The 23,526-nt window shown below is 40.3% G+C and overlaps 1 protein-coding gene and 1 long non-coding RNA gene across 21 annotated transcripts in view; one reads left to right on the top strand and one right to left on the bottom strand.

The window, feature by feature from the left end:
- Window positions 1-23,526, top strand: part of LOC117527150 (receptor-type tyrosine-protein phosphatase delta-like) — a 527,875-nt gene that overhangs the window by 51,775 nt on the left and 452,574 nt on the right. The window lies entirely within an intron of this gene.
- Window positions 2,866-13,807, bottom strand: LOC117527153. The gene is made up of 3 exons (XR_004565453.1): window positions 13,663-13,807; window positions 12,351-12,353; window positions 2,866-2,880 (listed from the first exon to the last, which is right to left on the bottom strand). It is a non-coding gene; the product is annotated as an uncharacterized LOC117527153 (long non-coding RNA).

Here is a 23,526-nt window from a genome sequence, read left to right as displayed (position 1 = left end):
GGATACTTTTTGTTTTGGGACTGGTGAGTGAGAAATCAGAGTTTTTGTGTTCGTGATTATCCTGGATCAAGGCTTCTAAGATCCAGGCTTCCAATGACCTCCTGGACTCGGCCATCAGACATGTGTTTTGTGTGGTGAAAGTCTGATTTGTTGAGAGATTCACTTGTGTCAGCAGAGCTGTCTCTAAATCCTCAGCCATTGACATCAAGAGATGTCTGAGAATAGTTCATGGAGTCATGAGGTCCCTGGACAGACATGTATGATGATCAGTGTTGCCACAGTTACTTTGAAAAAGTAATCCAATTACTGATTACTGATTACTCCTTGAAAAAGTAACTTAGTTACTTTACTGATTACTCAATTGGAAAAGTAACTAAGTTAGATTACTAGTTACTTTTTAGTTACTTTTCCCAGCTGTCAACAACAACCCTCTGCCACCTCAACATGACAATGATACCTGTTTTGCCAAAACTCACTTTATAGTCACCCTTTCTTGACTTCAATGAAAATAAATACTTTTTTTATAAAAAGTAAAATAAAGACGTCTTTCTTGACCTCATATTTAACTGTTGACAGCACTGTAACAGTAAAACTTGCCATTTCTAACCTACATTGTTTATAAATGTAACTATTGAATTTTTTTCTAACATTTTTCTAACATTTAAATTCTCTCTAAACATTTTACTTGTCCAAATTATTATTATAAGTAGTATTAGTAGTTGTAGTAAACAAAAAAGGCTTCAAAACTGGACCTTTAATCTAGGGGTGTTGTGGGGGGGGCACATCCTTGCCCCACGCCCCATTCCATCTGGATTCACCCCTGCTTTGGCGTCTGAGCACAAAGAATGGATAACATTTATTTATGAAGAAAACATGACCAGATTTACAGGTAAGAAAGTTTTATTGCGTTTTCACATCATGTGGTCCTCAGAAAGAGAGTTTAGGTGCATTTGAGTGGAAAATAGTGTTAGTTGTTGACGTGTCGCGGAGGATCAGCTGTTTTTAGCAGCAGATACGGAGCGGCTCAGCTCAGAATTCTAAATAAAGGAGGAAAAAAGTATAAAAATGTCTTTGTAAATCTCAGTGCAGGTGTGCTGTTATCACTGCGCTTTAAGAGGTGAGGACGAGTTGTAGCTGCTGTAGAAAACCGCGGATGAAAAGCTCACAGCTCGTTTAAAGTGGGCAGTTCAGTCGAACCCCGACCTCCTGCCCACAGACCAAGTTTAATGCTGCTATCGACCCACAATGCAAAAATAATAGTAACGCACAGTGACTTGGAGAAGTAACTTTAATCTGATTACTGATTTGGAAAGATTAACGCGTTAGATTACTCGTTACTAAAAAAGTGGTCAGATTAGACTAACGCGTTACTAAGTAACGCGTTACCGGCATCACTGATGATGATGATATATTTGCAGAAGCGCAGAGGTTCAAATCTTTAGAGTATGATACGATACGATACGATACGATACGATATGATACGATACACTTTATTGTCCCTTCCGGGAAATTTGTCTTGGACTCCAAGAGCTGCACAAACTGCCATGACATAATTACATGACTCATGCATATTACACATAACTTAATACACACACCAATCATACATATTGCACATATCCCTAATACAGATATCCAAATTGCACATACCCCTATTACACAGCAGTCTCACACAAATAATTCATACATATTGCACATATCCCTAAGCACATACCCCTATTGCACAGCCGTCTCCCACATATGGTTAAGAGGAAAATACTGACAATGAATAAATAAAACTAAAATAGCAATGCCACCATGTCATTAATGCACAATCCTACTACCTATCCCAGGAACCACTATTTAAGACTCTAACTGACGTGGGCATGAATGAGTTTTTAAAGCGATTCAATCTGCACTGAGGGACTCTGTATCGCCTACCAGACGGTAGGAGTTCATACTCAAGATAGAGGATGTAGGAAGGATCCGACAAAGCTCGCTGTGCGTGTTTGTGTTTGTGCTGGTACTTCCTCTTTTACCATATGGTCACAGTAGGTACAACTGAGGATGACAAGCAGTTGCCATTTGTTGCTTGAAGGGCATTCCCTGGGTGTGGCCAGCTTGTGGTTACATGGCGTTAATGTGTACAATATTTAAATTGGTTATAAAGGACAGGGAAACCCAAAACTGTCACTGAGTTTTTCGTCCATGTTTGACTGCTGAACGGAACCAAATTTCACTTGATTTGCTTCAGCAGTACGTCTTTCACAGTGACGTTCCTCTATTGCCAGTTAGCATGCTAACAATTCTCCGTGATTTTTCTTGTAAAACACTACAGAGGAGTTATCTGGTTACAAAAACAGCATTTTTAGACTTAGAAGTGCTTATTTCTTACTAACTTTTACAAAATACACAAGAAAATTGCCAGATTTATACAGAAATGCAGCTGTTTCAGAGAGTATTCTGCCATCTTGGATTATTTTGTATTGTAAACCTTTTTGGTACAGGGGCCTAAGCGCTGAGTCACCCCTTTGAGTCTGGTCTGCTTGAGGTTTCTTCTTCAATATCATCGTAGGGAGTTTTTTCTTACTACTGTCACCTGAGTGCCTGGTTCGACCTTACTTGTGTGAAGTGCCTTGAGGCAGCTTTGTTCTAGTTTGGTGCTATATAAACTAAATAAATTTAATTGAATTGAATTTGTTTGAGTGAACAACAAAATAACAACACGCTGCCTTTTCACTTGGATTGGCATTAGCCTTGTCACATCACTCAGCATTTGCATAAAATGCTTCTTGCTTATTTTGGCCAAGCCTTGCTGGCGGCATAGCGACCATTGTCTCTTGTCACAGCAAAAGTTCCATTCTGATTGAAAATGAATGGCAAGTTGTCACTTTGCATCTGTAGCTAATGCGACCTGTATGGTCACATTGGTGTGATGCTATATGGCTGTAAAACTTGGAAGCAGTGGTCTAAGGTGATGATTAGATGTCCTTGGTACTTAGTGTAATTGGAAGATCGTTGGGTACGGCTTTAAAAACTTTGTGTCAAAGGGTTACTTTGGGAGACTCATGAGGTGTAAATCTTCCATTGTGAGGGAATCTCAGTTTTAACAGTTGGACATGTTGAATGTTTCTCTGGGCATTGACCTGTATGCAGGGGCCTCAATGCCATGTTTCCCCTCGCTAATACGAGTGAAGCGCCACACAGCGGTGCAAAGCTCACTCTTTGGTAGACGACAGCACAAACTGGAAATGGCACAAAAATTCTGCCTATGGGAGACAAAGCCACAAACTGCACAACATTGTCATAAAAAGCCACAAACCGATGGTAGGTTCTGCAACAATTATTCATTTTTAAATTATTGTTTGATGATATATACACATATAGTGAAGAGCTTTGCTCATTAATGTCAGCGACATCGAACATATAGTGTGTGAAATTCCAAGTGTTCCAATACTTTTGGAGGCCACTGTATCCTAACCTTATGATGAGTGCAAAATGAGTGTGGTATTATTACGGTTTTGTTTAAGAATGTTTAATTTTCACTGTTGCTGCACTTTGTGTGAAATCATAGTCATATCGTATATCATATTGATATGACAATATTGAGATATGATAATTTGGCCATATTGTACAACCCTACTGTCAACTAGCTGAAAATTTTGAATGTTAATTTACATCTACATTTAAAAAAAAATGCTTATAGTGGCAGGGGGTTAAAAGGGCTGTAGTTAGGGTTGGCTGGGGGGAGCTCCCCCAGAAGCTTAAAAGCAAAAAAAGAAAAATGCTTAAAAAGGTGGGGCGTCTGGGGGGGTGGAGCTCCCCCAGAAGCTGAAAGGTTTTAGCCATCCTCATGCTCCCCTGAAGAATTTACTCCAAAAAAGTCTGAAGGACCTAAATGACATGGTGAGATGCTGAAGAGCTTCGCTCATTCATGTCCGTGACATATACATATTATAGATAGATGGCCACTTTCTAAGAAATGGGATGGACCAGCTGTCTGCTTGGATGGTTACCATTCAAAATCCAAGACAGTTTCACGGCATGTGGACGTGGAGACATCACCAGTGTATTCTGGCCTGCCCTGGTGAAAGTTCCAGAATTTAAGGGTGCCAAAATCCTTTCACAATGCTGTATGAATCAAAACTATATTCCAGTCTTAAGCTAAAATTTACAGCCCACTAATATTCTACTTCAACCTCTGTCAGTGGATCTGAATGCAGCAATACTGCCAACTGGTTGGCAACAGATAAAAACATAACCTTCATGGAGAAGGTTAAATTAGACTAATGCTTGAGTAAATGAAAGACAGTCATCATAGTTGGAATAAAGTATAACTTTAAGGAAAAACATCTTTCAAGAGTCAAGAAGCTATGGCTGAAGTTTTTTTTTTTTTTGGTGTTCATAGGATTGTAAAGATTTTTGCATTTTGTAGTTTCTGCTTTCTGACCCCTCCTCTAAATAAAATTGTCACAGTATAACTGGTTGCATCATTGTTGCAGGGCTGGCGATTTTTTTTTTTTTTTTAGTACTTGCATTGGTATTGGAACATCATGCTACTACCATGTTACCACCTAGAAAAAAAGAAAGAACTTTTGTTGGGCAGCATTGCCAAATATGCCCCTGGACAAATTTCTCGCAGGTGTCAGCAGAACCAGTATACTTTATCATTCTTCTTTTTCCCTGCTGTGTAGTTGTGTTGCTTCCCCCATTGTTAAATAAGTGATAACCAATGCCAGCCCTCTGTCTGCAAGCTGTGAGCTTTTCTTTCTGTTGCCATTAGCAAGTTAGTGTCATTGTATTCTTCTGGTGATAGTCATAGAGGAAACCAGTAGACAATTATGCACCCCCTGCTGGTGTGGAATGGTATGATCAACTCCAGGGGTGATTGCAGGCAGATAGATGGGTTGAATGGCTGACGTGCAATGAACAATAAATGAATTTGATTAATTTTTGCAGCAATAAATAAATAAAAATACCACTATGATGCTAGCAACCACATGAGGTCAACGGTCAAAGAGACAAATTTTGACAGCAAAGATGTTTGTCAAAACTAAAATAGCACAAATTGTGTTATGCTCAGGTCCTGGATAAGGATATGGTCAGGATTATGAAAACCTTTGTTCATTTAGGTTTGTGGCTTCCTAAAATTGCTTCACTGTACACATTTATGGGTACAATAATGGTTGGTCCAGGTAGTGATGTTTTGCTGAACACTTCACCAGGCATCACCTTCGAGTTATGAGTTTTTCATCATTTCAGTTCAATTTATTTACTTTATACAGTGCCAAATCACAACAACACTGCCTCAAGGCACTTCACATGGGTAAGGTCTAACTTTACCAAACCCCTAGAGCAAGCACACAGGCAACAGTGGTGATGTTGAGGAAGAAACCTCAAGCAGACCAGACTCAGATCCACTGCTTCGGCCATTCTAACAGTTATAAGGGTTTTAAGTTTTTTACTAAGCTGAAGAAACAGGAAACAGAAAAACCAGAATAGCATCAAAAACAAAGTGCATTATTGAGATGAACACGCAGTCAGTGGCGCCACAGGCAGGGTGTCATGAGATAAGTCCAACGCCCTGTGTCCACTCATCATGTCATCAGTGAGCCACGGCACAAGTTGTCCTCATGGAAGAGTACATTCCAAAAGCAAAGCCAGAGCATCTTGTGGTCAGTACAGCGCCCTGTAGTGCATAGCTGTCAGCCTTGTGCAATGTCTTCAGTGCCTTGGACAGAGAGAAAAAGAGTAGAATCAGTCGGCCAGAAATAACTGCACTTAAGGCATGCATTCACCAGCAGTAAATCGACAAGGAAACAGAGAGATTACTAAGGTGATCGCTGGCAGCTAGTCCTGAGCTTCACTAAGAGACCCAGAATTTAGATGAAATGGGGCAGAGACCTGTTCCATTACAAATAAGGTGAGTTAAAGGGGGAGGAAGGGGGAGGAAGTCCTATACTATGCCAGTATGCTAGCCATATGAGAGGAACAAAAGATGCATCTGAAGTCTGGACTTGAATGTCTCCACAGTATACGACTGTTTCTGACTGTTTTATCTCAACAGGGAGATCATTCCACAAAACAGGGGCACAATAAGAGAAGGCACTGTGGCCTAAAGACTTTTTATTCAACCTAGGGACACAAAGTAGTCCTGCACCCTGAGAACGCAGAGCCCGGGCCGGTATTTAGGGTGTAACTGGGTCAGCTAAGCAGGGAGGTGCTAGTCCGTGAATTATTTTAAAGGTTAGTAACAGAATCTTAAAATCTGACCTCACAGAGACAGGATGCCAGTGGAGAGATGCCAGGAGTGGTGTAATGTGGTCAAACTTTCTGCTTCTTGTCAAAACTCTGGCAGCAGCGAGACCCCTAATGCTGAACTGCGGTAAACCAGAGAATACAACATTGCAGTAGTCCAGTCTAAAAGAGACAAATGCATGGATCAGAATCTCTGCATCAGCCATAGACAGGATGGGATGAATATTTGCTGTGTTCCAAAGGTGGAAGAAAGCAGTCCTCGTGATATCTCTGATGTGTAGGTCAAAGCGTGGGATCAAAAATCACCACAAGGTTCTTCACTTTGTCAGTGTGATGTACGTGACACACAGGCCTACGTTAAGCATTAACTGGTCAAACTGATGTTGATGTTTCACTGGACCAAGGATCATCATTTCAGTCCTATCCAAGTTTAAAAGTAAGAAATTACTGGACATCCATGTTTTCACTGACACAAGGCAATCCTCTAAAGTCTTTTTGTGGTGTTGGTTATCGGGTTTGATGTAATCCTGCTAACAGGCAGACAAATAAATAAATTCTGATGATTTTATTATGTTCTTGGCGGATGTAAAAATTACACGAGGAAGACTTTTTATTTTGCATTTCAAGAATACATTGAAAATGAAGTTGAAATGACATTTTGACAGTATGCCGAGAATAAATTTGTCATGTCAAGATAAAAGTTGGTGGAGTTCTGGTTTATATTTTTCTGTACATGGATTCACATTACAAATGCTGATATTATGAGACCTTTCAGTAATACGAGGTCTGTTAGAAAAGTATCCGACCTTATTATTTTTTTCACAAACCATATGGATTTGAATCACGTGTGATTGCGTCAGCCAAGCTTGAACCCTCGTGCGCATGCGTGAGTTTTTTCATGCCTGTCGGTTGCTTCATTCGCCTGTGAGCAGGCTTTGAGTGAGGTGTGGTCCACCCCTCTCGTCTATTTTTTATTGCGAATAAATGTCTGAACGATTTGGATCTTTGCTGCATCAATTTTTTTCCAGAAACTGTAAGAGACCTCCAGGTGGACACCATTCGAAAAATTAATATGGCTTTCAGGGACGATTTTATGGGGATTAAATAGATTAAGGAGTGTTACTGCCCCTTTAAGGACGGCCCACAACTGCTGAGAGCACAGCGCGCTCCCAGCGCCGATGAACAGGCTGACACCCCGCACAAACAACCAGATCATAATTATATATATATATATATATATATATATATATATATATATATATATATATATATATATATATATATATATATATATATACTCGTTGGACAAAAGCAAAAGTCCCAATGCTTTTGAATGGTTTTCCATGTAATAATCACCATATATAACACATTTTGTATAACGGATTTTCACTCACATCAGACAGAATGTCCTGTCCAATCGAAATGCATTTTCATTTTTTGATTTTAACCTTTATTTAACCAGTTTAGTCCCATTGAGATCGAGATCTCTTTTACAAGGGAGACCTGGACAATTATAAAGTTTCCATTTCACCCAACCTGTATGTCTTTGAATTGGAAGGAAACCGGAGCACCTGGAGGAAACCCACACAAACACAGGGAGAACATGCAAACTTCACACAGAAAAGCCACAGGTGGGAATCAATCCCATGACCTTCTTGCTGTGAGACAATAGTGCTAACCACTAAGCCACCGTGCTGCCCATTACAAACCCCTCGCATATACCGGACAGAGCTGTCTGGATGTGCCTGGTAACAGAGGTGCGAAATGAAGTTCAGCACTGACACTCACTGATTCGAGGAAAATGGGACCACATTTCCTTGATTAAAAGACCAGCCATGTATTTTTTTCAGTCCGTGCTCAGACATGGGACCTAAACGAGGCAGGGCATAATTCAAGGCCAGTGATTATTAACAAAATGCTGCTTGTTGCCTACAGTGTAATATGGTGTTAAGTTTCCTACATATCCCTGGGTGTGACGAACCAGATCACTTTAGATCAGAGCTCTCTGCATGGCTGCAAACCCTCCCTAGAGCCTGATAAATGACTTGAGACCACAAAGGGTTGTGATTTCTCATTTTTCTGGTTTCACTCCTTCCTCTCCCGTCACGTTATAAGTTTTTGCAGTGCGCCTGCCAATTACATTTCAATCATGGATCAAATACGTTTGGCAGAAAAGTCTCCAAATATGACCAACTTCACAACACAGAATCAGAAAAGACGCTCAAATGAATCGCAATTCATGGAGGGAAATTGTATGTACCGTACCGCTAGTTTGGAGGTTGATGAATGTATTTAAAAGTCTACCTCGATGAGGGACAGATTAATCCAGAAAAGCCGCTGTTCCTGCGGCAAATTGCATAATAACGCGACAGAGAATTTTAAAAGCGCGCACGTCCATGTTATTGCAGGGCCACAGAGTTGCAGAAGGTTTTAATAATGTTTTAGGATTGTGAGGTACCACTCTGCAGCGGATTCGACCAAATGTAATTTTTCTAATGCACATAATGTCCGGAGCTTATTGAAGGTAGGCGTAAAAAAAATTCAAAGTTTTGACCCGGTCATTAAATGACGCGGGTCCCGATTCAAGGTCAGGCTTTCAATCAAGGAAATACCTAAGCCTAATTGGTGCTGGAGATTTCCCATAGACCATTCGGAGCCTCCTGGCTGTAACTAATCTGTTACATACATATAACTGATTTTATCTGTTTTATACATATAATGGATTTCAATAATAACAGACAAAATTTGCCGGTCCACCTAAATCCATTATATGTGAGTTTTACTGTGTGTGTGTGTGTGTGTGTATGTATATATATATATAGCAAACACAGAGAGCCCAAATATAAAGTCCAGCACATGCAGTTATTTTATTTTATAATGTGTCTACTGCAAATTCACACAACACATGCAAAAACACTAATATGCTGCAAATAGCCACAAAATAACAGAAGTACTAGCAACACAAAAACACAGAGGTTTTTACCCACAGGACCTTTACTGATTTCTACTGTTCAATGCATGAGAAATACAATCATAAAGCAGGAAAGTATAGCTTGTTTAAAATCATCAATCATCTTCTTCTTCTTCTTTTGGCTGCTCCCGTTAGGGGTTGCCACAGCAGATCAATCATTTCCATCTCACCCTGTCCTCTGTAACTTCCTCTGTCACACCAACCACCTGCATGTCCTCCTTCAGCACATCCATAATTCTCCTCTTTGCCCTCCCTCTTCTCCTCCTGCCTGGTGGCTCCATCCTCAGCATCCTTCTCCCTATATACCCTGGGTCCCTCCTCTGCACACGTCCAAACCATCTCAGTCTCACCTCTCTGACTTTGTCTCCAAACCGTCCCACCTGAGCTGTCCCTCTGATATGTTCATTCCTAACCCTGTCCATCCTTGTCACTCCCAAAGAGAATTGTAACATCTTCAGCTCTGCCTCCTGTCTTTGTGTTAGCGCCACCGTCTGTAACACTTGTTTCCCTTCACTCTTGCAGTTATTCTTCAGTCACAAATCACTCCTGCCACCTTTCTCCACCCTGCCTGCACTCTCTTCTTCACCCCTCTGCCACACTCTCCATTACTTTGAACAGTTGACCCCAAATATTTAAACTCATCTACTTTCACCACTTCTCCTCGTTGTAACCACACTATTCCACTGGGCTCCCTCTCACAACATTCACATTTAACACTCGCTTTTAGCATTGACAGGACCATGCTGACTTTGGTTTATTGTGCTTTTATAGAATCAGTTTTATCTTGTTTCATTGTTTGGAAACATGTTCCTCAAAAACAAAATTGTTTAAATCAAACTGTGAAATGGTTGAGGAAGCTGATTGGAGAGTCTCGGCTTCATCCAGAATCCCTGTATGCTAAACAGGTACAGAGGACAGCTGGTTCGATTGTAATGGCCTCTTCACACATAGTGTGAAGTGTGGACGACGTGTGGACGAAAACGGTGAAACAGTTCAAAATTAGTGCACCACGAAACATGCCGATGAGCAGTGCAACGGCTGCTGCAGCTGCTCACATTGTGTTCCATGGGACGAGCTGCACCACATTGTGCTGCTGATTTGGAGGAAAATGAAATAAAACCAGCTGTATAATTAGTGAATATCACTGGGTTGATATAAATAATACATAAAGGGGGACACAATACAGAACTCCGCGGTTAAATAACCCTGGTTTAAAAACAACAAACACAACATTCATGGGATTTGAACCTGTGCATCCTAATTACCAGATGGCAACTCTACCACTGCACCACAATCACTGTCTTGTGAAAGGAGCCTGAAATGGCTAAAATCAACAAGCAGACATATGTATTTTCTCAAAAAAGAAAAAAAGTGCTGTGATAACTGAACAAACAGCGTTTGCTGTGGTGTATTTCTGCTGATACGTGACTGAAAGTGGCGTATTTGTCATACTGTTGGATTGTCATATGGTCCTGCGGTGCCCCGCTCACTGTCCTGTCAGACAGATTTTACGTTCAGATCGCCTGCTGCATGTCCACATAAACTGACGCTCCGGTCCAGCTGGACCTGTCAGTGTGCACGCTTTCCAGCCCGTCGTATGCGATATATGTTCTTATGTTTTCGATGTATGGGGTTAAAATTGTCTCATTAATATTTGTAAATGCACACAGGGTGATCTACAAATAATCATTGATTTGCAAATGTGTTCAGATATCCACAAATGCAAATTTTATATTTGTAACTTGTAAATTGGTCTTTGCAAATAATGTTGTATTTGCAAATATAAAACTTAATTTGTAAAAAAAAAATTACGTTTGTAAAACTGGAAATTGTATTTGTGAATTGAGTTTCAGCATTTGTGGATCACCAATTACACGCATTCATCGCTTTCTTCTGCGACGTAATTTTGAGACATTCTTTTCGCGAAATCCACACAGATCCACACACAAATGCCTACTGATTCACAAATACACACTCACGCACACCAGATATCCACTAGATGGCAGTGTGGTTCCATTCATTGATGTGGCAAGCTGAAACTATATGCTCCCGGATGACTCTTTAATCGTGATCATTACTGAGTTTTTAAAATGCTTATCGCAAAACGTTCTTCTTTTGACGACATCATGCAAGTTTTATAAGTCCGCGGACACTGATCTGTGTGTTACAGATACAAATCAGTTTCCTCGGATCCGCGGAGTTTTGAGAATAAATGCCACTGAAAGCCTGGCTGTTGCGACAGTTGTCGTAAAGCGGGACTGTTGGTTGCTGCGGTGACACTGTGTGGTTCCTCTGTGAAGCTTAGCTAAATGTAGCATGTGTACATAGCAAACCTTTAGAACTTTCAAGTTTTTAAAAGAAGAATTTTGCAGCATGTCTGTGTCACGGAGCACGCACAGTCGCAATGCTGTTTAATCCCCTTATTTGAACCACTGCGTTAAAGAGTACAACACTAACACCCCCGCCCCCCTCCCCATGATGAAATCTGCGGACACATAATTTAAAAAAATAATTGACCTTGCAGACAATATCACCACATACATACCCATCCATCAGACGCCTCCATTACGGTAATGTGAAATGATTTATTCTGAAATGTCGCTCTTCTCTCATCTGGGAGTATATAGTTTCACTTTGCCACATCAATGAATGGAACCATACTGCCATCTAGTGGATATCCAGTGTGCATGAGTGTGTATTTATGAATCAGTAGGCATTTGTTTGTGGATCTGTGTGGATTTCGTGAAAAGAATGTCTCAAAATTACGTCACAGAGGAAAGCGATGAATGCGTGTAATTGGTGATCCACAAATGCTGAAACTCAATTCACAAATACAATTTCCAGTTTTACAAATGTAATTTTTTTTTTTTTTTTTTTTTTGGCAAATTTTTATATTTGCAAATACAATATTATTTGCAAAGACCAATTTACAAGTTACAAATATGAAATTTGCATTTGTGGATATCTGAACACATTTGCAAATCAATGATTATTTGTAGATCACCCTGCGTGCATTTACAAATATTAATGAGACAATTTTAACCCCATATCGATGTGAGTACAGCAAGTGCACAGACGCATGTGTCCATCAACACACGGTGCGTGTTCTGCAGCTCTGATGTCCAGGACCAGAGATGTCAACAACTGCCTCACCCCCATCCATTCAGCGCACAGACCAAAGTGTCCCTCTGTGATCAGATGAGATGTGCCTCGCCTGCAGGGGGGGGGCAACACGCATGCACATGTTGGGGGGGCAGGAGAGCGTGCGACACACACACACGTGTGGTGCCACATCTCGACAACTCCACAGTCATGGGGAACTTAGACAAATTTCACTCCCCTCAGTATGACAGTGGTCGACTGGCCACACATTTTCTAAGTGCCATGCGTGCGGCATTAGGTGTTTGTGTGTATCACCTGGAATTTGGTACCTGCCGCGAGAGGGTGCGATGGGTTCGCACAGTGCACACTTTGCCTTTCAGGTGCTTGTGTCCGCAAACAGTTGTAGCAACAGGTGTACGAGGCATTAGAGGCAGGTATGAAAGTACACGGTTTGCACTCGATTCCTGCGTCATGTGCACTAAGTGTGCACTTCGTCCAAACTTCGCACTATGTGTGAAGGGGCCCTAAGAGATGACTCCCACCCTTTTAATGGTGGGTTTCAGCTGCTCCCTTCAGGTCAGATGTTCATGGTACCTGCTTGTAAAACCAAATGCTACAAAAACAGCTTTGTACCAGCAGCCATCAGGGCTGTTAACAAGTGCGAGACACTGCAATATAACTTATGTATTTTTTATCTTGTTTTTATGAATGGCACATTTTTATCCTTTGACTTGGTTTGACATATTTTAGGCTTCTCATCTATTGATGTTTTAAGTATCTTGCTTTTTTTTTATCTTGGGTCGTCCTTTGTTGTTCTTTTAGCTTTAGCACTGTCGTCACTTTGTCCTGTGTTCTTTTGTGTGTTTACAAAATGAGATGACTCACTCACTGTAAACCAAATTTACCCAACGGTACAATAAATCTGAATCTGAATCTCATTCACACAAATGTACTCAGTCTTGCTTCAACTGACTTTCATTCCCCTTCTCTCCAGAGCATATCTCTACCTCTCCAGGCTAAACTCAACCTGCTCTATACTCTCACTACAGATCACAATGTCATCTGCAAACATCATAGTCCATGGAGACTCTTGTCTGATCTCATCTGTCAACCTGTCCATCATCATTGCGAACAGAAAGGAGTCAGAGGTGATCTTGGGTATAATCCGACCTCCGCCTTGAATGAGTCGGTCATTCCACCTGCGCATCTCACGGCTGTCGTACTGTCCTTGTACGTGTCCTGCACTATACCCTCATATACTTCTCTGCCACTAAGACTTCCTCATACAATGTCACAGCTCTTCTCTTGGGACCCTGTCATAAGCTCTCTCTAAATCCACAAGCATGCAACATAACCCCTTCTGTCCTTCTCTATATTTCTCCATCAGTATTCTCAGAGCAAACATTGCATCTGTAGTGCTCTTTCTCACCATGAAGCTATATTGCTGCTCACAGATCTTCACCTGTTTTCTAAGCCTAGCTTCTACTATTTCTCATAACTTCATGCTGTGGCTGATGAACTTTATGCCTCTGTAGTTACTGCAGCTCTGCACATCACCCTTGTTCTTAAAAATAAGAACCAGTGTACTTTGTCTCCACTCCTCAGGCATCCTCTCACTTTCCAAGATTTTTTAAACAATCTGGTTAAAAACTCCATTGCCATCTCTCCTAGACATTTCCAGGCCTCCACTGGAATGCCATCTGTACCAACAGCCTTCCCACTCTTCATCCTCTTCATAGTTGCCCTCATTTCATCCTTACTAATGTCCCTGTCAGACACCCTGACCCTAACCTCCAACACACTCTTAGCATCCTCTTCCTTTAAAATGACCCCAACACCATTTCTCTTCCTAGCCACACTATGATACAACTTGAAGCCACCGCCTATGCTCCTGGCCTTACTTCGCTTCCACTTGCTCTCTTGCACACAGAATATGTCTACATTTCTCCTCTCCATCATATCAACCAGCTCTCTCCCTTTACCAGCCATAATGCCAACATTCAAAGTCCCAACTCTCACATCCACCCTTCTAGTTTTTCTCTTCTCCCACTGTCTATGGACACATTATCCTCCTCTTCTTCTTCTTCGCCTATCAGAAGACCAATTTCCGTCGGCACCCTGTTGGGCAATGGCACCGGTGGCAGTCGTTAACTTGAGCCTCAACCCTGATCTAGTATGGAAATTCAGTTTGTGTTCTGCATGTTTGGGTTGGCTTTTTTTTTACACCAGATGCCCTTTCTGATTCAACCCTACTCATTTATCTGGGCTTGGGACCGGCACTCAGAGTATACTGGCTGCACACCCCATGTGACTGAGATTTGACAAACTTTAAGGATAACACCCTGCCTCCTTCTACCCTCCTCATTTATCAGGGCTTGGCACCGGCACTCTCAATGTACTTGCTGCACACCCCATGTGGCTGAGTTGGTTCAAAATCATCAGTAAAATAAATAAATAAACTTACTCAGCTCTGCTGAACAGGATGAGATGTAATTATAATGGAATGCCATGCTGATGCACTAAACGGCCACAATACTTATAGTATTAGCGAAAATCTCATATAGGATTCAGAGAAAAATCACATGCACATGCACACTAAACGTGCTGCAGAACTAAAACCAAAAGAACACAGAGGTACTGTGAGCAAGAACACAAATGGTTTCACGTCGCCCATCTGTGAGTAGGCCAGACAGGTTGAAAGACAGAACGGGCACGGAGGGGAAGTAACAAGTCCGGATGTAAAGAGAAAACGAGGGAGAAGCAGCACAACAGAGAGAGAGTGAAGACAGAGGCCGGAAGACTGAGTGAAAGACAGGCAGCCTGAGAGAGTGACAGAGTGCAGTCCTGAGAGGAGCGAGTGTGTGTGGGTGAGTGTGAGAGCGCCGCTCATGTACTCGTCTGTCAGTCTGAATCCGTGATTGACACCTCCGGGACTGTCGTTCCTCTCTGAGCCCACTGGCACTTCCTGTCAGGATGCAGGGCTCAGGGTCACACTCCTCTCGATGGGATGTATGGAAAGCATTGTTGGTGTGCACTTGTACACGTCCTTTTTATACGCAGGCGCACGCATGCAAAGGGATCAAGCAGGGGCCACGTCCCATGTGTCCCCTCCTGCTGACTGAGCCTTTGACATGAAACCCTGTGACCTTTGCACTGTCAGTGATCCAGATTGTGTGTGTTTGTGTTGATGCAATATTTCCTTTCATCAAATTTGCTCACAAGAAATAAGTCATTTTAACTCAACCTTTACAAAACTGATGAAGTGACCTGATACGAGCCTGTTTGATCTCAATTCTTAAGTTTGAGATGAAATTTGTTTGAAGTGACATATCCATTTTTTTTTATCTTGTACATTTTGATTATCAATATGTTAAGTATTTTTAGCTCAAAATAAATGACAGAAATCCAACATTCTTCTTTACACAATTTTTTAAAATGATGGCATTTATTTTCATGATTGTAAAATCCTGCCATCTTGTATTGATCAGTTTAATTCATCTCCAATGTAAAGTCACTGACTTGAAAATGTTCTTACAGCCATGTGCTCGTTTGTCTAAAGTCAACTGGTTGCCAAAGTGATTGTGTGCAGTCCTGCCCTAAAATCACAGGCATGATTTAAAAAAAAAGAAGAAAATATGTTGCAAAAATAATAAAAAGCATAAACTATAAAGACAAGATTAATATCTGGTATGAAGATCGGTTGAATTATTTTGGGTGATGTATTCTGTGGTTTTACATGAACATCATATTGATCAGTTATTGTTACTTACTAATTATTATCATAATATTATTCACTGAGGAATCATGCATTGTCTCCAAAACGTTTTTAATCACCAAAATTGGTTGCTTTCAGGAATATACTCATCAAAATAATCATATTTCTGTGAAATATTTCTGTAAAATTAATGTGTGTGAATTTAACATATAACCTTTTGCTGGCATGCTAATGAGGAAAAACAACAGGAGACTTCAGACACCCTTAAACCTTTGCACAATACTAAAATCCTCAGGTGCATGCATTTTTGCAATCCATTATCATGCATTTTGTGTTTTTATTTAATTTAGACTGCACTGTTGAGATTTATTTTTGCATTGAAATAAAGGTGTGTAATTTCTCAATTTTATGCATGAGGGCTGAATTTTTTTGTTTTATTTTATTGTTTTTATTTATTTTTATTTATTTAAAATGTTATACCAAATAAAATATGCATTTTCTCTCAACGGTGGCCCAATCTTTTCCATGCTTTTCTTACTGCACTTTTAGTTTCTCTATACAGTACATGCAAACACAGAGTATTTCATGTAAGCAGGTACCTGTTCCATCTTGTATTTGATTATATTTTGTGAGAGGGTATAAATTTGTAAATCATAACGTCAGATTACTGAAAGAACAAATGTTAGAGTTGTAAAGGGACATTTTAACCAAATAAGACTTTTTTCTCTAACTGAAGCACAACAATTTGACTAAAATACTTATTTTCTCTGTACTGAAGTTGACTAAATTGCTTTTTTTTTTTTTTTTTACTGTATTTGTATTTCTTACGTTATGTGAAAGTCACATAAAAACTTTCCAGCATGTGTGACATTAAAAACTTGTAATGAAAGACGTGATGAAACCAAAGGGCACATTTTTGCATAGTAACGACAGTTTCTGCATAATATACTTTTGCAAATTTGGGGGGAAAAGCAAGCATTTATATCCACATTTACTTAAAGGAATGGGCTTCTTGCACATCATTTTAATAAGAGCATATCATATTTTCCTGTAAACCTCTGACCTTGGCAGTACAGAAGAAAACACAGAGGAATCAAAGCGAAGTAGTGTTGGAGAAGTGGATCGTAAGGAGAATGGGCAGTTTAGGGGATACGTATGAAGGCTTGTCTTCATCACAAGTTGCAGTTTTAAAGCTGCCGAGTGTAGAATATAGGGGTGTTTATTAGCAAAAACAGAATCGCATTTATAACTATTTGTTAGTGTATAATTACATGCACCAAGAAACAAGTGTGTTTTCATAAGGTTGCAATGAGCCCTTCATATCTACATGGGGGAGGGCTCCAGGGGTGCCGACAAGGGGAGAATAAGGAGAAGGATTCTCAGGGCCCATGATTGACAGGGGCCCAGAGAGGCCCCTAATACAATTATAATACTGACAAAAAGTACGATTTCTGTGCATGGGGCCCAAAAATACATACCGGCGCCAGGGACAATACGTGTCCAGGTGTGTTACTACAGTCCACTGCACCAGTGACAATATGTGCTGTGAACATTGGTACATATTGTCATGATATACTGCAACAGGTGTGAGAGAGAGAGAGAGAGAGAGAAGTCATAATAATTTGTATTTTATTAATTTGTGTATATAAATGGCTTTGTAGCCACCATTCGGAAGATTCAGACTGCTTTCGGTGGCTTTTCAGTCGTGTGACTATCCGAGAAATTGTGGACAAGGTGGGCATGTCACAACATGTCCTGGGAGGCTTCAACACGGAGGCGCATTTGTTGTGCCATCAGCTGTGTGCCGATGAATTTTGCTGCAACTCTTTTCATGGCCAAATCTCCTGTCACAGTGGAATGTGCCGAAAAAGTGCTGATGTCCACCTCTTCCGCAATTTCTCGGATAGTCACATGACGGTCCCGCATCACCACAGTGTTCACTTTGGAAATGATCCGGTCATTTCAGCATGTTGATGGCCGCCCAGAGCGCGGCTCGCTCTCCACCGTTGTGCGGACGTCTTTAAACCGGTTGTACCGCTTCTTAATCTGTGTGATGCCCATAGCATCGTCACCGAAAGCCGTCTGAATAATCTGAATGGTTTCCACCTGGCTGTCGCCCAGTTTCTGGCAAAATTTGATGCAGTCGCGCTGCTCCACTTGTTCCGCCATTTCTTTGCAAAGAAAAAACGACGAGAGACTCCACCCATCCTCACACAAAGGCTGCTTACAAGCAAATGACGCAATCGACAGGCGTGAAAAAATTCACACGTGCACGAAGGTTCAAGGTTGGCTCATGCAAGCACACGTGATTCAAATCCATCAGGTTTTTTAAAAAAATAAAAAGGTCAGATATTTTTCTAACAGACCTCGTATATCATTGTGGTGACAATATATACTGTAACAAATCCTCATTTTTGTGAAACGCAGGCTCGTGCATATTGCTTATCGCAAGGGAACACAAAGAAGCATGAATCCTCATCACAAAAGATGTGAAAACATGAACAGAAAACAAATTGTGACCAGTGACAGCATGTTGCAAACTACAACGTCACCACTAGGCGGCGCTTAATCCTACACACTGTAGCTTTAAAGAACAAATAATTCATTTCAGTCCTGAAGACCGGCTGGTAGAAGCCATTTTTTAAAAACGATTCTGATGATGATGATGATGATTTGCATGTAGGTGCACGGACATAATGAGGAGTGTCTGCAGCTTTGTGTGCGTGCAACAGCAGCAGGGGGGTTCGTTACTAATGGGGTCATTATTGATGCTGAGTCAGGATTGCCGCTGATTGCGATGGCTGGAATCTGACCTAACGAGTGCAGAAACACACACCGTACACCTCTACTCTGTCTGTCTCTTTCAAACGTGCACACACATTCATCCTTGTCAGCCTCTCATAGGTGCACTTATCCATGCAAACCTCTCACCTCAGCTAATAAACTTCCTCGCCCAGGCATCCTGCTTTCAACCTCTCCCACCCTCTTACGGACACATGCACTCATGCACATCGAGCTCTGTGTAACCACGGATGTGGCAGGTGATACGTTAAATAACTAGTCACTGACAACGTGTGTTTGCTTTCCAAACACTTAGGCATAATTAGTGCAAATATATTTACAGATTTTTTTAGCATTATGTAAATTTTATCGCAAGCTTGTTGCTAGTTTAAAGCATATGTGAACAGTATGAATAGGATGAGGAGGAAGGAGAAGGGAAGAAGGAGGCTGCAGTGAAAAAAGGAGGGTACGAGAGGAAAGGTTAAAGGAAAAATATAAATACCACGAGTTTCATGAGCAGTTCATTGTGTTTGAGTTTGACAGTGGAAGAGCAATGAAAGGAGAGCAGCGTCCGCAATGTATGTACAACCCCTGGCAAAAATTATGGAATCACCGGCCTCGGAGGATGTTCATTCAGTTGTTTAATTTTGTAGAAAAAAAAAAAAAAAATCACAGACATGACACAAAACTAAAGTCATTTCAAATGGCAACTTTCTGGCTTTAAGAAACACTATAAGAAATCAAGAAAAAAAATTGTGGCAGTCAGTAACGGTTACTTTTTTAGACCAAGCAGAGGGAAAAAAATATGGACTCACTCAATTCTGAGGAATAAATTATGGAATCACCCTGTAAATTTTCATCCCCAAAACTAACACCTGCATCAAATCAGATCTGCTCGTTAATCTGCATCTAAAAAGGAGTGATCACACCTTGGAGAGCTGTTGCACCAAGTGGACTGACATGAATCATGGCTCCAACACAAGAGATGTCAATTGAAACAAAGGAGAGGATTATCAAACTCTTAAAAGAGGGTAAATCATCACGCAATGTTGCAAAAGATGTTGGTTGTTCACAGTCAGCTGTGTCTAAACTCTGGACCAAATACAAACAACATGGGAAGGTTGTTAAAGGCAAACATACTGGTAGACCAAGGAAGACATCAAAGTGTCAAGACAGAAAACTTAAAGCAATATGTCTCAAAAATCGAAAATGCACAACAAAACAAATGAGGAACGAATGGGAGGAAACTGGAGTCAACGTCTGTGACCGAACTGTAAGAAACCACCTAAAGGAAATGGGATTTACATACAGAAAAGCTAAACGAAAGCCATCATTAACACCTAAAGAGAAAAAAACAAGGTTATAATGGGCTAAGGAAAAGCAATCGTGGACTGTGGATGACTGGATGAAAGTCATATTCAGTGATGAATCTTGAATCTGCATTGGGCAAGGTGATGATGCTGGAACTTTTGTTTGGTGCCGTTCCAATGAGATTTATAAAGATGACTGCCTGAAGAGAACATGTAAATTTCCACAGTCATTGATGATATGGGGCTGCATGTCAGGTAAAGGCACTGGGGAGATGGCTGTCATTACATCATCAATAAATGCACAAGTTTACGTTGATATTTTGGACACTTATCCTATCAATTGAAAGGATGTTTGGGGATGATGAAATCATTTTTCAAGATGATAATGCATCTTGCCATAGAGCAAAAACTGTGAAAACATTCCTTGCAAAAAGACACATAGGGTCAATGTCATGGCCTGCAAATAGTCCGGATCTTAATCCAATTGAAAATCTTTGGTGGAAGTTGAAGAAAATGGTCCATGACAAGGCTTCAACCTGCAAAGCTGATCTGGCAACAGCAATCAGAGAAAGTTGGAGCCAGATTGATGAAGAGTACTGTTTGTCACTCATTAAGTCCATGCCTCAGAGACTGCAAGCTGTTATAAAAGCCAGAGGTGGTGCAACAAAATACTAGTGATGTGTTGGAGCGTTCTTTTGTTTTTCATGATTCCATCATTTTTTCCTCAGAATTGAGTGATTCCATATTTTTTTCCCTCTGCTTGGTCTAAAAAAGTAACCGTTACTGACTGCCACAATTTTTTTTCCTGATTTCTTATAGTGTTTCTTAAAGCCAGAAAGTTGCCATTTGAAATGACTTTAGTTTTGTTTCATGTCTGTGATCTGCTTTTTTTCTACAAAATTAAACAACTGTAATTGTTGTGCATTTTCGATTTTTGAGACATATTGCTTTAAGTTTTCTGTCTTGACACTTTGATGTCTTCCTTGGTCTACCAGTATGTTTGAGTTTAACAACCTTCCCATGTTGTTTGTATTTGGTCCAGAGTTTAGACACAGCTGACTGTGAACAACCAACATCTTTTGCAACATTGCGTGATGATTTACCCTCTTTTAAGAGTTTGATAATCCTCTCCTTTGTTTCAATTGACATCTCTTGTGTTGGAGCCATGATTCATGTCAGTCCACTTGGTGCAACAGCTCTCCAAGGTGTGATCACTCCTTTTTAGATGCAGATTAACGAGCAGATCTGATTTGATGCAGGTGTTAGTTTTGGGGATGAAAATTTACAGGGTGATTCCATAATTTATTCCTCAGAATTGAGTGAGTCCATATTTTTTTCCCTCTGCTTGGTCTAAAAAAGTAACCGTTACTGACTGCCACAATTTTTTTTCCTGATTTCTTATAGTGTTTCTTAAAGCCAGAAAGTTGCCATTTGAAATGACTTTAGTTTTGTTTCATGTCTGTGATCTGCTTTTTTTCTACAAAATTAAACAACTGAATGAACATCCTCCGAGGCCGGTGATTCCATAATTTTTGCCAGGGGTTGTAGTATAACAGATGTGTGCAAATGAGCTAAAATTAGTGTTAGCTAAGTAACGTTTGCTAGCTAATGTACAGTCACTTGCCCAGTTCCGGATCACTGCTGTAGTATTTGCGCTGCCGTTTCTCGTAATCAGTGTGAATAAGCTAATACTTGGTACCAATGGAAAGATTGATGTTTTGTCTACAAACGACCACAAACTCGACCAGGTTCCAGCTGTCCATGTGATCAGCAGAGGAATCAAAACATTCGGTGTCTGCGGTGTGCGTGTTTTCTCACTCATTCAGTTTTAAAGTAACGACCTCTAAAACGTAGCAAAGGTGAGTTAGCCATTCGGTGTTTTTGGTTCTAGAGTCAGAAAATACTTACTTACTTGGGTAGAAAATGTCAGTGTGTTATGTCTTTCTGTTTAATTGCTGCGCGCATTTATCTCCGACGCGAAAATTTGCCGGTTGTGGATCACTGAAGCAGCAGCCTTGTGTCTATAGTTGTGAGCAGGGGCGTCGGACTGGGGGGGTAAAGGGTACTATGTACCCAGGGCCCAGAGCATGGGGGGGGGCCACAAAAAACTGGCATTAAATACATTTTTGTGTTGCATGTTATTAATGTCCATACAATTCATGTTGTAAAAGAATTTAATTAGAATGAATGTATAAATGTTGCAAAACATAATTCTGCTCTAACAATAATATTGAAAGATCTCTGAGGGCCCTTCCACCCCTGCACAGTTGTACAATGGTTTAGTCCAAGCGCACAGGCGACACCCCCCCCCCCACACACACACACACACACACACACACATCCCAAACAGGATCTAACAGAAAGAGGAGGTGTTTAGTAGTGCTGAGATAACTAATCAATTTAATCGATTATTAAAATAGTTGTCAACTAATTTAGTCATCAGTTAGTTGTTAAATAACTTTGTTTTACTGCAAATGTTTTGTTTCTTCCATATAAATCAACTGTTTCTGCAGCGCGGTTTTGCTTTGAACCTTGAACCAATGAAAGCAGTGATTCGCAGATCTGGTGCTTTGTTGATTCAGTGTTTTATTTCACTTAATCTTAATTTTTCCCCACTAAAACCCTAAAGAGCATATGTCTGTGAGTAACATTGACCTTTTTATGATAATCTGACCTGTTATGGTCTTCTGAAACAGTTGATACATGTATTTTATAACTTAAAAACGGGGCCGATGTTAACTCGTTAGCATGTCTCTGGCATTTTCAATGTTGAAGTTAGCATTAAGCTGTTGCAGCTGTCAGCACATTTGTTTTCTGTATAATAATTCATGGCTCAGCGTTTGTTGTCGTAAAAGAGTCAAATGTATTACAAATGTAATTGTTATTATTAATTATTCATTTATTTTTATTTATATATCAATAATAATAGTAGAAACAACAATAATAATAGTAATAATAACTAATAATGCCACAATACAGTTTTAGAGAAACGGACAAAAAGAATCTGATAAAACAAAACAAAAAAGATTAAACCAACTAACAATGAACATAAATAAATATAGAAATAACTGTTTCCTGTGAACACCTAGTGACTCAAACCTCCACTTCATCCCTGTTTTATTTAAGTTTAATGACTCTAGCTGCAGCATTTTGAATTAACTGAAGGCTTTTCAGGGAACTTTTAGGACAACCTGATAATAATGAATTACAATAATCCAGCCTAGGGGAAATAAATGCATGAATTAGTTTTTCAGCATCACTCTGAGACAAGACCTTTGTAATTTTAGAGATATTGCGCAAATATAAAAAAGCAGTCCTACATATTTGATTAATATGCGCATTGAAGGACATATCCTGATCAAAAATGACTCCAAGATTTCTCACAGTATTACTAGAGGTCAGGGTAATGCCAT

This window comes from Thalassophryne amazonica, chromosome 15, assembly GCF_902500255.1.
Source record: "Thalassophryne amazonica chromosome 15, fThaAma1.1, whole genome shotgun sequence".
Classification (NCBI taxonomy): Eukaryota; Metazoa; Chordata; class Actinopteri; order Batrachoidiformes; family Batrachoididae; genus Thalassophryne; species Thalassophryne amazonica.
Note: the sequence above shows the minus strand (reverse complement) of the source record. Positions and strands in the feature narration are given on the sequence as shown.